Source organism: Lucilia cuprina, chromosome 5 (assembly GCF_022045245.1).
Source record: "Lucilia cuprina isolate Lc7/37 chromosome 5, ASM2204524v1, whole genome shotgun sequence".
NCBI lineage: Eukaryota > Metazoa > Arthropoda > Insecta > Diptera > Calliphoridae > Lucilia > Lucilia cuprina.
The window spans coordinates 59,033,545-59,039,440 of NC_060953.1; positions in this window are offsets into that span (position 1 = coordinate 59,033,545).

Consider the following 5,896-nt stretch of genomic DNA (forward strand, 5'->3'; position numbering starts at 1 on the left):
ACTGAACTAGAACTGAACTAGAACTGAACTAGAACTGAACTAGAACTGAACTAGAACTGAACTAGAAATGAACTAGAACTGAACTAGAACTGAACAAGAACTGAACTAAAACTGAACTGGAACTGAACTGAAACTGATCTAGAACTGATTTGGAACTGAGCTAGAACTAAACTAGAACTGAACTAGTACTGAAACAAGACTATATTTGAACTGAACTATAGATGAACAAGGACAAAATTACAGCTGAACTATATATTAAACTAGTACTATTATAAGGTTTCCATATTTAAAAAGAGTTTATTGCGAAAGTTCATTGACTTATTACTTAGTTTCCTTAATGATAACTCACCTTTATATATAACTAACTTAAAAAAAAATACACAGTTGGTCAATTCCTCAAAAATAATTCCGTATGTCCTTAAACCGAATTACATATATTTTCTTATACATATTTGCTGCTGTTAAAATCCTGTCATCTGTTGCTATTCCGCAAATTCAATGTTAAAACAATAGTTTGTTAAAGTAGTTCGTACTTATATAACTAAAAGGTGAATGAACTATTTGATGAATTCCCCTGACATTTTTTTTGTTTTTAGTGTTATTTGGCAATGAAACAGTTGTTAAGGAGCAAAAACAAAAAATAAGAAATAAAAAAGCCACTAAACATAAATATTGCATAATATTTCAAAAGCTTAAGGAATGTTTGTTTGGATAAGAGAACAAAAAAAAAAAACTGCAAGCAAAAAAAAGGTACAAAATTATGAAATTTATGAGGAAGAATTTGTTTTATTCATTAAAATGTTTGGCAAATTTATTGAAATGAATGTATTTTATGAAAATAGCTGACAAGTTGTTGCCGGACTTATGTACATATGTATGTATTTTTAACACTACAAAATGAAATGAATAAGGTTTGTAGTGGACAATTAAAAAAAAAAAAAATAATAATTTAAAAATTTAAATTAATTTATTAAATATTTTAAAATAAAACAAAACTCTAAAAATTTCCAAATTCTTTCAAAAAAGTGAAAGTAGTTATGTTTTTTAAACAAAATCCCTAATCATAATTGATTATTAAAATAATTTTTAATCCCCTCAAATATACATATTTTATTTTCGGCACTTTAAATATTTGTTAAACATGTCTTAATAAACAAAATTTAAACAATTAAGCTTCTTAAAGAAACAGGTCTGTGGTTTTGTTCATTTGTTTTTCTAACTTTTAAATTTCGAATAGATTTTGTGATTATTGATTTTTAAGGGTTTTAATCATGTCTTTTTTCCACTTTGACAAATCCGATTAAGCAGCAGCAACTTACTTTTTTTTCAACAACATCATCATCATCATTATTATTACTCTTAATAATACTTGTATTTTAAAAATGTCTGAAAAATTAAAAAAAAATACAACAACTATACAAACACTTCTACATGAATTTGTAAGTAGGAAATTATTATTGGATTAACAAAAATATTTTGACATTAAATCGCACTTTTATATTTAACACTTAATACTTGTACTCATTCATATCCATAAAAAAAATGAATGTATGCACAAGTTTTAAGGTAAATTGTTAAGTTTAGTGGCAATTTGAATGAATATTCATTCATACAAATGATTTATTATTTATTAAAGAAATAATAATAATAATAATCATAATAATAATAAAATGTTTAACAAAAGATTCCCACTCACATCTCATACAAGTTACTTAATCATTATTTATGTTTTAAATGTACAAATAAGCGATATAGAAGCAATGTTAGCAATCTCCATTTTATGTTAAATAAACTAATAATAAAAAAACAATGGTTCCTTAAATAAAGCTGCTTTTAAAACATATACAAACAATTCTAAACTTTGAAGTGGAGTTAATTGTTTTCGTTTCTTAAACATTCAAATAGCTTTGAAGTGTAGTTATGGTGTACGAGTACTTTTATAAGTAAGTGTTTGACAGTATATATGAAAAGGAGAAAATGAAATCAATCATGATTATGACTACATTGTATAAAATATTTTAAATTTGACAGTGGGACATTGAGCTTAATGTATGTATTTTATAAAATAGTTTAATATATTACAATTTTTTAGTTATATTCTTAACTTTAACGGTATTTTGTAGAAAAATTAATCTTGATTTCCTTAATACTCAGTTAAGATTAACAACAAGTAAGAAATTATAGAGGGGCGAGGCCGCCCATATAATACCCTAGACCTGTTACAAAAATATTGGTTTTCATAATAAAGCATTTAAGTTCAATTGTATCTTGCCTCAGATATACTTAAGCAATTTATTGTAGAGAAAAATTGTGAACATTTAAGTCAAATTTAAAAGGGGGCTTTTTATAGGGGCTAGGGTCAAATGAGACCCTATAATTATAAAATTCATAAGGGTCATTACCATATATGTTCAATTGTCAAATTTTCTTGAATTATCTCCAAAATTGCGACCTGTAGTTTGATAACCCAAGGTTTACAAGCCCTATTGGTTGGGTTCAGTTGTATAGAGGCAAGGTAAAATAATGGACCAATCTTAATCATTTTAAATAGGTTTTATCCCTGGCTAAATAGAAGATCATGTGTCATTTCATTTCATTGAATTATTTTCAAAACTGCCACCTGTCCGTCCGTCTTCAGTCTGTCTGTCCGTCTGTGTGAAAAACCTTGTAATCAGACAGACTGACGGACGGACTTAGCTAAATCGACTAAAAAAAGTGAATCTAAGCCGATCGATATACTTTAAGGTGGGTATAGGACCATTGTTATTGCGTGTTACAAACATCAGCACTAACCATCCCTACTAATGCCGTGTAGGGTATAATAAACGAAGGCAGCAATAATAACCACTTTACTGTACACTAGGTTATTAAGGAAAGAACAATTTGAAAGTGATTTTAGTAGTTTTAAGTCAGAGTCAATATTACGTTTGTAGATGAATTGATTTATTGTTATGGTCTCCACAGAGTCAATTTACTTTCTCCTCGGAAATGCTGTGGCAGGTTGAATAATTAGTTCTGGACAGTCTAATAATATGAAAATACGAAATACTTGAAGGTTGAAATTTGTGTAGATTTAGTTAAAGGTTATGTATAGTATCTGCATTTTAGGTGTCCCTCGTTTTCGACATATTTTCTTAAGAAACTCCAGTTTTTACACTAGTGATACACTTAAATGATAAAAGTTATTTTTGGCAAAAGAGATTATTTTGTCTGAGTTGTGTAGTCTGAGTTGGAACAGACAGTGAATACAATCGTAAATATTAATGGTCGATAGCTCGAGTTTTTATTCTTGAATTTAGAAAGACAAGCAAAAACTGTGTACATTTCAAATCCACTTTTATTTTATTGTATTTCAAATTTTCAAATGCAATCATGTCAATTCAGGTGAAATATACTTAATATAGGTATCAAGGCCAGATACTTCTTCATAAAGATCTGGTCTGCTTGTTCGATCTCCAACAGATATGTAAACCATAGTTCAGAAAAGAAATTATGTGCGCTGTGCTCGATCTGCAACTCTTTTTTAAGGGTTTTCGAGCAAGATAATAATTTTTTGGAGTTAATAATTGTGTCGATCTTTAATCTTGTAAAGTTGAAATATACAACAAACTATTATTTTAAAATCTATTGTACTTTTTGATGATATAAACAAATTTATAAAAAAAAAGTATATTCTCACCGTTAGAGCGTCTTAAATATGAACAAAACCGTTTGTTTTAAACTTTAAGATACGAAATCAGGAAAACCTTATGTGATGGCCATATTCGGATTTAGCACTGCACAGTGCTTATAACAAAGTATGCTTTGGTCTCAAGGCTAAAAATTTCTCAGCCTCTCTAAATTTCGGAGAAAATTATTTGTGGAAATAACACCTTTTTTTCTGATAATGAGAAATTTGACATTTATAAACATATACGACCATCTTGGATTTCATTTCATAGGTTTTGTAAAAAGGAAAAGATATGAATCTTATAGTCCCGTGTATGTTTTTATTCATAAGATTTCCAGTTTTAATATTAATGAGTTTTCGTAATATTGTACACCCATATCATTGTTCTATGGTCAAAAACAAAGTTTCTCACGACCTCGATTTTAGAAGTTAAGTATAATCACATTTGTAAAGGTGTACTCAATACCGTACAACGAATCAATGGTCAGACCTTTTTTTGGGTTTCTGTTATTTCCACAACGCTATATGTGGATTTTCCATATTTCTCACGTGAACTTCAACCAGTATTAAACTAAAAACAATGGCAGCTTTATAGTTTTTTCGGAAAGTGTCATCCGGCCCTAGAGATGTTTATAAGATACTGGTGAACTTGTATTTTGTTAATTTATCGAGGAATTGTAAAGCTCTACTAGCAATACTTTGTACGTACACATGTACACATGTATGTATATATATATATATATATATATTTATATTGTTTTATAGATATTCGTGAAATTGTTTTAGAGAAAGTCAATAAATTTGTGTAAATAATATCTACCAACATTCTTTGCTTGAGTGTAAATATTAAAATCTTTGCCACCACCTTAATAGGTAAATTCTTTGCATATGTTTTTTAATACATTGTATTTCTTTTCCTCTATATTTAAGCCTAAAATTATTTTATCTTGTTGGAGAATTTCTTCACATATTCGCCACACTTACTTGTTGAGCATAGATAAACCAATTGATCAAAATTTAAGAAAAGACTAAATAATATAAGCGCATTTATATAACAAGAAAATTTAAACATTATGATAAAAATCAGCTAAATCTGTTATTATTCAGCAATCAGTATATGAATTCAGTACAAATTCTTCTTATTTTATAATAAGTCAATCTTTTTCTCGATCGACTTAACCGAATTTCGAAATCGTTGGTCAATTGGTTACTTACTACTTACTATGTATTCAATAAACTTCATGTGTATGTGTTTTAACTGTAAAACTAAATTTTTACAAATCAATTTTTATGTTGCGAACAAGCTTTCATGTTAAACAGCAACAGTAATAAAAACAACTTCAACAATATTTTTATGGTTTGGCACACACCCTGTCTCATGTTCATTCATTTCTTTAAATTGGCTCGATGGCTGGCTGCCTGGCTAGTTTGGTCAACAAAGCGGTTCTTCATTCATTCATACATTTATTCTTTCATGCTTTCTTCGTCTTCATGTTGTTGTTGACGTCTTTTTTTCATGTAAATTTTTTTGCTTGCTTTTCCTGACTAATAATTCGTACTTATTTGGTTTATTACTCGTTCGTTAGTTAGTATACATTCAATACTACTTAAACTAGTTGTAGGTACGAGTATGATTAGTCAAATACACGTCAAATCGTAAAGACATAAACATACTTATACATTTCTACAAATCAGGAAGACTTTTTATGGAAATTATGTGTAATATCAACAACAACAATGAGTACAGCAACTAAAACAACAACTAAATTAATAAAGTAAATGACTGACGCACTGTGGAGTTGATCGATAAGAAATGAAAAGTTTTATATGGAATAATCGGATATAAGTACAACTAAATCTAAAACTACAAAATATCAATAGACCTAACTAGGTCCATTACTAAACAAATGTCTCTATAGTCTAGTCTATACTCTAGTCTATAGACTAGTCTATAGTATATGATCGATGAAAAGTCTTATATGGAATAATCTAAAACTACAAAGTATCAATAGACTAGTATATAGTCTATTCTAGTCTATGGTGTAAAGTCTAGCTATAGTCAAGTCTATAGTCTAGCCTATAGTCTAGCCTATAGTCTAGCCTATAGTCTAGTCTATGGTCTAGCCTATAGTCTAGCCTATAGTCTAGTCTATAGTCTAGCCTATAGTCTAGCCTATAGTCTAGCCTATAGTCTAGTCTATAGTCTAGCCTATAGTCTAGCCTATA